At 42.2% G+C, this 12,792-nt stretch overlaps 1 protein-coding gene across 2 annotated transcripts in view; it reads right to left on the bottom strand.

Moving 5' to 3' along the window:
* The window catches only part of Bru3 (CUGBP Elav-like family member bruno 3), a 679,691-nt gene that overhangs the window by 412,753 nt on the left and 254,146 nt on the right, over positions 1–12,792 (bottom strand). The window lies entirely within an intron of this gene.

The raw sequence follows: 12,792 nt of genomic DNA, 5'->3' as shown, positions 1-12,792 counted from the left end.
AGCTCAGCTTTAAATCCTTAGTCTTCTAACTTCGAAAGCTTGAGTTTTATAAAACACTACTTCAGAGAATATCGTGTAATAGTATCTCGACAAAATTTTGCAAACAATCGGCCAAATAATATGAGACAGTAAAATAGGCCACTGGAAGTTCATTGTGTCCGCAGAAACCGCGAATTTCGGGGCATGATGCTTTCGCAACGAGTAAACGCAAGCCGTGGACATATATTCTCGTTGGATTCGAGGTTCCTCGATATTAAAGCCGCGGCAACGTCGAAGCGACAATTGGTAACGTGCAACGTTTTGCTTGGTGCTTGAACTCCCGATAATTATGTGCCAATTAAATTTAACGACTATCCATTATTCCGGTCTGCGAACGCGCATGCAGCCTCTCTCGACGCTATCTTCCTCTTCTTACCGATTCAACGCCCCTTACGCCACACACCGCTGTCAACTCGTAACTATATGATCGAGTGGGCGCATCGGCAGTAACTAGCCAGCTCGAGATCCAATTACCTTTTAATATTGTTCGAATGGGTCTGAAATCGAATTGCCTTCGCAAAAATCCGCGCAGGTCATCCGAGGAACAGCGAAAGACTCTCGTGCCAGCAAATAAAAGGTTCTCGGGAACTGCCTTCGCTTTCGCGCATACATCCTAGTCAGGATGTTCCTCAGCGGCACAGCGTCCTCCTTTTCCTGTCCCCGTTTTTCTCTCTTTCTCTCCGACTGATTCAATGGAGCTAAATGTCCGACATTTCCAAGGGAATTGAAACGGAGACTGAGACTATTGTTTCACACGATTAGACTTAAGTCCGCGTGGGTGATATTGAGATAACTGCAGGAAGATTTACGGGTCGCGGGAGGATGTTACGTTTAGTTCTCTTTTGGCATTTGGCCGCGACTTTGACTGTTTTTATGATTGAATCGTGTTTCTTCCATTCGATTGATTTTTTAGAAGAATATCTCATTTTAAAGTGGATAGTTTGGAGTTTTAGTGCCTTTTTATAGCACTATGTGCACTTTAGAAAGAAGTTTCTAATACACTCAGAAAATTATGCAGAAACTTTATTTAGTATTTTTATAGAATATATTTTATTTAAACATATGATACCATTTCTTAAGTCTTAAATTTTTCTATAGAATGTATAATTTCTTTTTAATTGATGTTACTATTGTTTGAGCCTTAGGTAATTTTAAAAGAAATAGTTAATATTATTTTTATATCAACCGTTGTTAAAAAGATATTAGTAGGAAGGACTAATTTTTTCTCTTGGTGGCATGTAACTTTATAGCTCTTTTAACCGCAAAGTCGAAAAAGAGTAGCGTTCCACTTTTTTTTGTTGACGTTCATTAAGAATTCAGGAATTTCGACCACAGATTTCCCCTTGCGCGACTGTAAACAGCGATCGTTTTCCAAGCCCATTAAAAGCGTGGTAACAACCTATCGTTACCTCCAAACTTAATTACTGAAGCTAATTTAGAAGAAAAAAGAAATGCACGCACACAGTATCGATATTTACCACGTATATTGACAGGAACAAATTGTACCTCTTTCTGCATATAGCTCAGTCTATTGATTTCGATTAATAGTTTATTGATAATCGAATCATTTACGAATATTTGGAAACCATTTCTCTCACATCACGTGCTTATTTATTAGTATCCGTGGAAATAGAAATGAACGATGTACAGACGACATGTGCATGCGATAGGAAACAATGGGTTAAACTACCCTCTAATCAAATACCGACCATTTCTAGCAATAAGTAGCAAATACTAATCAAGAGGTGGTATTTTTTAAAGGATGCCTCTACGTGCACTGTACAGTGGCAAATTTTAAACACGCCACGTTGGAACACTCCATACAATAAATAATAACAAATTAATTGAAATGCACCCTCTTAGACGAAGTAACACTTTCAAAATTTAACATACTCTTTTAACTTACAAAATAAAGTAGGCTTTCCCTCCCTTCATCCCCATTTTTCTATTTAATGCAATAGACCATTAATGCAGTCGCCACTATTTAAATATAAACAAAAGTGGACGACTAATGCAATTAACACATCACTTCGGCCTCTTTCAATACCAGGAATCATTGTCATGCGACACTCGGTTGAACCATTTCTCTGTACACTTAAAGACAGCATGCTTTTTGAAAAACAAACTTTCCAATAAAAACCTTACCGTCTATTTGGCACGTTTTAATAGTATAGCAATTCTCCTCGTCGACGAGTAAGATTCCTCGTGGGCAGGAGACAGGCTTGAGATCGTAACTTCTAACATCAAGTTTCGAGGGATTCGAGTTGTAGGGGATAGGGGGTTCGGGTTGTCGGGGTTGCGGGTACAAGGAAGAGTCGATAGGGTGAGCACCAACACAGAGTGACCACTAAACACCTAACAACCAACAATAGCAGCCAACATCGAACATCGATAAACCAACGAAACTAAACCAACCACAAGTCACATTGTAACGGAAGTCAGCGAACAGTGAAGACATAATGTATGTGTACAGAATATAGAATGTATACACAATGTTGAATGACTTGTAAAATACGTACGTGTGTGCGAAGAGTGTCACTGCTCCCAGGCGAAATTATGCCAGAAATAATCGAATCATTTACGACGAAAAACTAAATATTAAAAATAAATATTAAATTCATAGCATACAGCTCTTTTGAATTTCTCCAAAAAAAAAGATATTACATCAAAAACTACGATCTAATCCCACCGCACGGGGTTTAATTAAAGCATAGTCTGCGCCGAAGATCGAAATTTGACGGTGCAGTTTAATTAAAGGAAAATTCGCTTCCATACTTCTATATAAATACCAGGTAATGGAAGGTAATTATAACCGAACTGCAAAGACCAGCGGAAACAATATGAAAATTACGCGCAGGGAACGTTTTAACGAACTTGATAACTAATTTAATATTCTAGCTCGATATTCGCAGTGCACTCTTCGCTCTACGTGCGTTCGAGAGAGCGGTGAGGGTTGGTAATCATCGCTGCGGGCCACGACACGAGTTTCTCATTAAAACATCGAGGAACACTAACTGTGAGATACGATAACGTAAAAGTGAAACATGTTAAAACTTAATAAGGGTAACATATCTTCAGAGACACCGAGTAGGGGTATGGTGACATACCACATCGAGTACATTGAGAACGTGGTTCGCGCGGACGACTCTAGTAGTGGTAGTTGTTGTTACATTGTGTGTTGTGGTCGTGGCAAGAAGAAGAAGAGATGGAGGAGGTGTGCGGCGCCCCCGGCCAGCCGGTCGCCCGTCACACCCTGAAACAGAATAATATTGTCACTTCCTTGTGGAATCCACGACATCCCTATCGACTACCACCCGCTCGCCATTATTTTAATTCATTTTACCGTGCATATGCACCCTGCCAAATCTCTCAATATCTAAAGCATCAAATATATCTGCGTTCGTACGTTTTCTATCCTTGCCCTGAGTTTCAGTACATCATAAACGTTATACGAATTTATTGATGAATAATATATTCACGTTCTACCCCGGGCAAAAAGTTACTGGCCAAACGCAAGAATACGAAGGTACTTAAAAGTATTGCAGCTTTTGAAAATGTAAAATACTACCGTATTAAACCTATCCAATTTTCCCACGTGTTTTATATTCATACGATAGCAGCTTATATTTCAAAAACTATAATATTTTGAAATAACTTTATATTGCTGCGTTTGGCCAAAAACTTTTTGGCAGGGGAGGTAGTAACACACGGTGGTAAAATTTGTGAATTTCACTCTTGGGGAAATACAGTTTGATTTGGAATATTAATTACATTTCGATTTTTCGAGCCAGCGGTTTGAAACTTTTTCAAGTCTTGATTTCTCGAAACAAAAGATTGTCTATTTATAATAAATATTGCTTCTTTTCTGGCTCGATTAATCGAACTAACGTCCAAGCATTAGCGAAATTCTCTACTTTCGTGGAATGTTATCCAACGTGAAGTGTGTTCCAATCAGCGTCGCATTTTGTTTACCCTCGACAACGTCATTAATAGCTCGGAATCCGGTTTCCACGTATCACTCAGCTCTTCGAAGCAACTTGCAGTTCCAGTTCATTTCTAAAACAATATTTTGCAATACTATCGACAGTATATCGCGCTCGAGCGTTTTATTTCCAAACCCATTGTCGGATCCTTCGGCTATAAGTCGATTTCACCGGGTGGCCCGATACTTCTGCCGCCTGGTTTGCTCGCAGAAAGTATTGGCGTGAAGTCGCGCTCGACGGAGGGTCGAGGTCGAGGGTACAAAAAAAAAAAAAGAAGGAAAAAAGCTAAAGCTTTATATCGAGGAAAAGGGGATTTCGGATTTGCTGGACCATGTCCACCCATTGCATCATTTACGTCCAATACAAACGAATGGAAGAATGAACGATCCGAAGAGGAAGACAGATAGCTGGTGGCAGCAAAAGAGGGGTTGGCTATGGAAGGGGGTGAGAAGCAAGGGAGTGACGAAGGTGGAGATTGGTTTGGGAGAGGGGTGAAAGAGAGGTAGTAGGGAGAACCTGAGAAACGGGAGCAGCGACCAGGATTTTAACGTCGAGCACACTCGTTTCGAGTTGATAGGTCCACTTCGACTGGCTTGGGAAGCAGTCGACATGGTCCAGCAACTTCCTCTCCCGTCTCGACCCCCTCACCCCCTCACCGCCCCCTGGTAACCCCGGAGTCGAGACATCATCTCCGCGTTCGAAGGCAAGGCAGGCACGATGCAAGTGTTCATAGACCCTGCTCTCACGGTTAATAAAAACTGGTCTCGATCTAACTAGTTTTCTGAACGAGCTCCCTGAGGCAGGATGCAAGGTTGCTCGACAGACTCGAAGGAGAGGAGGAAGAAGGATCGGCCACTCGGCTGGTGCAATTAACGTAACTCCAAGGTGTCCATTAAGTCCGAGCTCTTAGCGAGGAGTTTGCGATGCAAAAAGAGCCGTGTTTTCGGAAATGTTCCCTGGATATCTTAATCTAGATGGTAATTGAAAAATATGGGAGCCATTAGAATATTGTTTCGTTGAGCAAGAAGCTGGAGCAGCAGGGAGGAAAGGGAGTGGGTAATGTAAAAGAGTAGTTAGTGGAAGGGGCTGTTCGTGTTTTATAGGAAATGACCTGAACTCAAATTCCGTTCTAGTTTCGCAGGTTCGTAGGTCTACACGTGTGTGCCATTGAGATATTCCTTGGATTTCCTCGCTGGTGCTTAGCGACAGGGAGAAAGGAGGGTAAAAGTGGTCGTCATGTGAAACATGGAATTCATTACGACTTTCGAACACTTGAAGATTTTTTAGCGTGCTCCTTTGAAAGGGGCAGCGAAAATTAAAACGTTATGCTGTGTTCTTTGTACGAAATATTAAATATTATCTTTTTCAAACACTGAGAAATTTTCTACTGAGCCCTATTCTTCCATGCTTTCGCTGACCACATAAATCTGGACACAAAAAGAACAATTCAAAGTTGAATTACTACGCAGTAAAGCTATTACGATACACATAAAACCGAAACTACAAAATTCCACTGAAAACATGAAAATTCCTATCATCTGGAAGCAAATCTACATATTCGGTATAAAATCATATTTATTTTTTAAAACAAAATTCATCAGCGTTTCAATAAAGATCGAATTATTACCGCATCAGTAATTTACCAAACATTCATCAGAAAATCGATGCCGCCAATATATCGAGGAAAAAACGGGAAATAATAAAAATGGTAAACGTAGTCCGACCAGCATTACAAGCAATTCGATTGAATAATTAAATATGCCGGGCGAATACTTTTGGGCGAAACCAAATCACTGGAATTCCAATGGAGAATAAAATGCATTTCATATCGGGCGGTTAAAATGGAAATGGATTGTCCCGATGGTTGAAGCACTTTTTACAGTGGCGCGTAGGCAGACGCGGTGAAATTGTATTTAATGGTTCTCATATGTTGAACGGGTTCTTTTTGAAACAATGGGCTCGATGTAATCGAGGAAAATCCTCTCGCTGCGGCAGGTTTCCGGTGTTATTAAAATCATTATTTCCGTCTCTCGGCATTCGTACGGAAATAAATAGGGTTCGTGCGCGGTCGCAGGGGCGGTATTACTTTCGACAGTCGTGGAAAATAGACTCGCGTATACGTCGAGAAACAGTGCGATTTTATGGAAACGAATAGGCGGAAATATTATGTACAAATTGAGGAGAGGATGAAATAAGAGGGGGAGGGAAAGGAGACAGAAATGGACAGCGAGAGGAAGGCAAACGTTATTACGTTGCAAAGTTCGCACGCAATTCGAAATAATCCAATCGACGAGTTTCCAGCTTGTCTTTCTTCGCCACTTTGCTTCTCATTGGTACATTGACCTTTAGATTAAACGGGACTTTATCGATTGGCAGGCTGATATAGTATAGAGACATTTCTCCACATTCTACTTCCGTAGTGTCAGAAAGGTAGTTAGAAAAGTTGCAAAGTTGCGCTGGTAACTCAATTCATACAGAATAAGTGAATGATAATCTACAGTGTGTTTCACAATACGTGTACATGGGATTAAAAATGAAGATAACAAGAAAAATTTCTATGAATATTTCTCCTATTCGAGCTCGTGTTCGAGTTACAATTGAATTAGTAAAACTTAATAGAACTTTGGCCTTAAGGGAATCGCAAATCTAGCATATCTGCGTAATGGGCCATTTATCATTTAAAGCACATTCTCAATTGGCTCTCGAAGTTATGCCCATATGCTTCGAAGCACCATGTATCGTAATAATCCCTCACCTCTATGCGTTTTCATAGAAACCTGTTAAACTAATTCGCGTAATTAATTGCTGACCTGAGTCCGCTTAAATGATGTGGACAGACAATAAAGAAGAAGATTGACAGAGGACGTGTCCTGTCACCGACAGAAGTGGCACAACGCGCGTTTCAACGGAAAATTAATCGCACACCGCCATATCTGCGATTGATGACCGCGTCAAGGAGCAAAGACGCGAATATTCAAAGCTGATTCCTATTTTACGGTTACAAAGGGCCATGTCCGCGATAAATAATTCGAAATACACCGTCTCTGGCGTACGTGTCATACTAGCCGCTCGTCCTCGTCGCAAATAGAACCGCGGGGAATTACACCACGAAGATCTGCGAGATGGGTTGAGTTGACGTGGTAATACTGGTTATCATCGCGCTGATTGCACCCATACCTCTCCCCATCGCCACCACAGCTATATCCATCGACTATCTTTCACTGAAACCTGCACCTGACCCGGTATATTTCCATCCGAGCTATTCATTACGTCTATCCTGCAGCGATCGTTCCTTTCACGATATATCGATGTACGAAAATTGGCCGACTGCACGGTAGCTTACGAATACGTGTAAGTCGCTAGTCGGCCTTCCTTTCAGCGGTGTCATTTCCCATTGGATCTTCCTTTTATGCGTGAAGAGAAATTGCACAGATTACGTTTGTAAATTACTGAGAAGAGTGGATCTGTTTGAGGAAAGCATTTAGCGAGAGAAATTTTTGTAATTAAATTCAGTGGTCGAAGTGGTTTAGTACAGAGAAAGTGTAACTGGTTTGGCTTTCCTGTGTGCTGGTTTTATATTGAGAAAGGATAATATTTATTCTTATTTTGATATTTGTGAAGTGTGTCAGTTGTATTTCTGTGCAAGTACGATGTAAAAATATGAAGTGTAACAGGTTTACTGTATATTTTGTCCTTTTCGCGACAAATCGGAAATTACCAGCTGATGAATGCTGAAAGAATTATTGCACCTGCGACCCATTTTCGCTAAAGCAAGCACATGACTGATGAACTCAGTAGAAGGAAAACGACTCTCCTAATGCGCGTTCTAAGAAATTGACGTTTAATAGTGAAGGAACTACAGAGTGCATTACTAAAAGTATCCTAACATCAAACATTGTCTTGATAAACACACTTTCTCGAGTTCTACCACTCTTGAACCAAGTATGTGATATATGTCCAACAACAAGTAGAAACAGTCTTTGGAAACAGACTCGAAGTTCACTACAGAAACAAAACGACAGAGGTCAATAACTCGAAAAGTCTTTTAGTGAGCCAATACTTTCCTTCTCGAAAATGCGCCAGTAAAATCCTCGATTAGGAACGAATTCACAGCAAGCATTCTTCCCCAATTTTATTATCATAAAACGTTCACGGACGCAAAAGAACTTGTCCACAGCCTAGACAAATCAATGTACGTATAGTCTGATATCATCGAGAGTGCGCGTGTGCGGGCAGGAGCACCGTGAAAAAGGTGGAAAGGAAACGGCAACAAAAAGTTGCGGCTGCACCGTTATTTGCGCTCGTAAACATGACTCGGCGCGCTCGCACGTCCGTGTGCTCACGGCAAAGGTAACGAATGGGAGAAGTCGAAACGGCCACACCTTCCTCCGAAATGCGCTCTCAAACCTCGCTGTGCTCTCGTACCCCTGTCACTCTCTGTCCCTCTCCATCCACCTCTCACGAGCAGGCCACGCTCCCCGCGCTTACGTAGCTACGTACGTACGTGTTTACGCTGTGAACGCGCCTCGCCAAGCGGAACTAACGATAACGAACGGTTACGAATGTAAGGGACTGGTTCGCAAAGCAAACGACATTTGAACCAAGCGTTGCGTACCGCTCGCGCAAGAAAAGAGGGAAGGAGATGGGACGAGGTGGCAAGGCAGAAACAGACGGATGGGGCAGGCTGGATAGACAAACATCGCGAAACGGCTGGCAACCCGAATGCGTAGGTGACGAGACTTTTGCGCTGGAACTGACGCTGCAGGCATCTATCACTTTTGCTTTTGCACGCTGCGCTCAAGGACTGCTTGCGGATTCTAAGTCGTCAGACCTGGAAATTGTTTATTTATGACAGCCGTGACGCATTGAGAAAATATCAAGTGGAATGGTTTTTTAAGAAACTGCTGGAGCTGTGTAATTTAGTGTGCCTGGAGTTGTTAAATTTGAGAGAAATTTCAAGACTTGGGTCCTGGTATGGTATGAAACCTGGCGTACAGTGACGTCACGAGGTGGAAAAGAAACTTTTGGAATGAGATGGGGATTGCCTCACCAAACAGTGATTGCTGAGAATCCTCACTCCATTCGAAAAGTTCCCTTTCTACTTCGTGACGTCATTGAAGAGCAGGTTTTATACAATCCCTGCTTGGGACCTAAAGAGACTATCTGCAAAGAAGTAGGTGGACATTCTTTTTTAAACTTTACAGAGTATATAAAATAATAAGTGAATATTAATAGCTTCGTATTATCTCATAAATCGATACAAAAATAATGTAGTAAATCTTTGCAGCAATTACTCCACATTGCTCAAAGTTCGTACACCTGCAGCTATTGTTTCCGTGAAACAGACTTTCACTTTAATAGCAGCAGTTAATAGAGCTCCTACTAATTACCCTCTATCAGTTTTACCAAATGTTTCATCAACCTTCAAACAAAACTTTGTACTTCTACAGCCTGACTAAGCAACATTACACAATGTTTCAAGATTTGCATAGTTCATTACAGTAAAACTCAGTTCATAAATCTCCAACACTTTTTATGCTTCTGAAGCAAGTAAATCCAACCTAACTGACAAGTATGTAATTGCGTAACCCAATTATTTTCTTTGACAGCCTGCCAACAGCAAGGTTTCACTACAACCAATTTTTCAGTCTATTACCTGATCGGCCTCTGTTCACGATTAAGTACGTGTCATAGAGGAATGAGGAGAAATCGGAAGCTAACAAGGCTCAGGTAGTTTGTAACAGCTAGTTCAGACGATGCGGTTTTCTGGCCAATTTGGTAATTTTGTCGATAATAAGGCAGCGTTCACGCAACTATGTTAATATATTTTCCCCTCATGTGAATTCTTCCAAATTTTCATCGTTATATGTGCCTAATTTTTATCCCATATAGTTAGTCTTTATTCCATCAGGATTATTAATAAATCTGTATTTATTTCGTCCATTCCATACAGATAAGTAGCACTATCCTATAGTTACCGATAAATCAATAGAAAAATGAATTTACTAATTGACCTCACTACCAGACACTGATTCAGTTTTATTATTGAATCACTTTAAGGCTTTACGAATATATGTAGATGCTGTTTTGGTCATTGACAAAACCGCATGTCTAATAGTGATTTTAGTGTACATAAATACATAAAGTCTATGTGCAATTGCCATTGTACAAGACTATAAAACAGCAGAATTGCGACATGATGTATTCGTCGTAGTGTGAATGGGTGAATATAACAGTAAAAGCTCATTTACACCAAACTGAGTTCATTAACCTTACAGTGGCGAAGTACGTCAAATTGACTGCTAACACTATTTCTAATGTACGTCAAATTAACTCCGTATCGCTACAATAGTGGTGACTTGACGTCAAATTGACTCTGCATAAGTACTGTAAATATTTATGTTTTCTATTCTAATAATTATTAATATTGTATTAAAATATACTACTGCATTATTCTTAAGTGTATCGAAATAAAATTCATTATTGTAATTGTATTAACAAAAGATTATAAATATAATACATTTATCTAGAAAATAACAAATAGTAGCGTGTTAGTATAAGTAGAACATATTTCCATCCAGGGATGCGTCAAATTCAGGTCATATCACTACTAGCGATACGGAGTCAATTTGTCGTCAAATCACCACTAATGACACAGAGTCAATTTGACGTCAAGTCACCGCTACTGATACGATGTCAATGTGACATCGTCACCACTAGCGATATTAAAACGACGGTCATCACTCGAAGGTTAATTCATACGTACATTTAGTAGCAGAACGCTGCCTTCAATTATTACCGACTCGGCAGAATAACCGAATTGTCTGAACTACCTATAACATTCCCTCATAATTAGATAGCATTCCTGACCCGAGAAAGTTGACCCCCATAAACTTCCCCGTGAATTAACGAGCCCAGTAAGTAGACTGCGTAACAGCATTTAGTTTATGGGAACCTTGCAACGGCCCTGTCCAAGTGGTCAGCGGCACGGAGGCTCGCATTATCGTCCACTTGGATCGCAACTAGCGACAGGAACAACAGCAATACGGCAACAGCGGGACGGTGTTAGCGTTCCCGTGGCCAGTAGCAACCAAGCTGGGTTCCACCTGGCAGACGGCGCTCGGTGGTCCAGGGCATCCCAACAGCGGGTGCATCTGCATCGAGCCGAGGCAAGATTGTAAATTACACGTTGACTAGAGCTGACAACCGCAATGTATGCCACACACCGGCGTGCATGAGCTTCTGCACGGGATGCCGTGTGTTTATGCGACCGGTGAGTCCAGCACTGTCAGCCCGGCTAGGCCACTCGGTGAATTATAGATGAGCTGCCTTAATAAAGACAGGAGAGATGCCCGAAATTCTCCGCTGCGTTCCATCCGACCGGGAACTCTCCGCGTTCCTTCGAATCGCGACCAGATACCACGTGAGCTCGTCGGGTGAAAGACAGTGGGACGAGTAGTCGCGTGCCTCTGGGCCAGGCTTCTATTTGGCAGCCGGCTCGGTCGGGGCACGTGGAATGGCGGTGCTCAGCGAAAAACAAGCAATTTCGCGTGGCCAGGGCAGAAAAGCCGTGACTATGAAACACGCGGTTAATTTCACAATTAAATTTTAAAATTTCATTCCAGCCAAACGATACGCGCGCTAACTTTCGTCCTCCTCTCGCCGCGGCTCTTAATTGGGAAACCGTTCGTACGCAAGAAAGCGGATCCTGCTTCAGTGAATTCCCTAACTGCCTCGAATGGAATTTTTATGTAACGACATTAGATCTTGCCTTGCGCGAGACTCCCCCGCAGCGTTATGCGGCGACCGAAATGCGCGGGCAATTCGCGTCAGCAAGTTTCCAGGGAGCACAGCCGAGCCGAGGGGCAAGTTGCCCGTGTGTTGTTTGTAAAGAGCCACCGGGCTGCATCCTTTCTTTCCAAGAAGGCCTTGTATTACAAACTCTCGGTTGGCGGGCACTCGTGTATGCGCGAGTATCAGTGGTTAACACTGGTAGTTATGTATATTAGGGGCAGTAAAACTGATGCAAATTTACTTCGAAATTCCGCGGTGCTCTCATAAAGTTATTTTAAAAGTACCCTCGTAAAACGATTTGAGACCTTTTCTCCGCAGACTCGTCCGACCAGGCAAAACTTTACCGTGGACGCCTATCACCTCTTAAGTAATTCCACGTCTTACCCTTAACGTAACGAGTTCGATCGTGAAAACGTGCTCCTGCATGGATCGTTTGCGGCCAACGTTATACCGTCGCACGGCCTCTCCCGCTCCGAGTCGCGATATTTTATAGTAGCTTGATATGACGATACTATATTGAACGGCCGCTATAGCTCGAGCTGCTCTACTTTACGAAAAGAGCGTAAAAAGAATATTGAACGATGTATCATATTTTACGGGTGACTGTGATCGTTAGCGCTTTATATCCTTACGTATTAACGAAACCCCCGTCGATGCGCGGGGTTAGACTGGTTATCAAACAGGGGGGGGCGAAGAGAGGGGCCGACCAACACAGAGCTTTTCCACCATACGTGCTGGAATAGGCTGATGCCGTGGGAGGTGGGGGTAGGTGACACCGAAGGGGAACGAAAATTTAAGGGCAGCCGTATATTATGGCGACGAAGGGGTTGTCTGAGGTTAACTGCCAGAGCTTCGCAAAGGGTGTGGGATCGGGTTGTGTTGAGGGGAACTAGAGAGGCGAGGCTGTGCCATGAATATGCCGCCATTAGTCACACGCCGAACTGCGCCGTAGAAAGAGAAGTAGGTGACACGAATT

This window comes from Calliopsis andreniformis, chromosome 9, assembly GCF_051401765.1.
Source record: "Calliopsis andreniformis isolate RMS-2024a chromosome 9, iyCalAndr_principal, whole genome shotgun sequence".
Lineage (NCBI taxonomy): Eukaryota > Metazoa > Arthropoda > Insecta > Hymenoptera > Andrenidae > Calliopsis > Calliopsis andreniformis.
The sequence above is the reverse complement of the archived record's forward strand: the minus strand, read 5'-3'. Positions and strand labels throughout refer to the sequence as shown.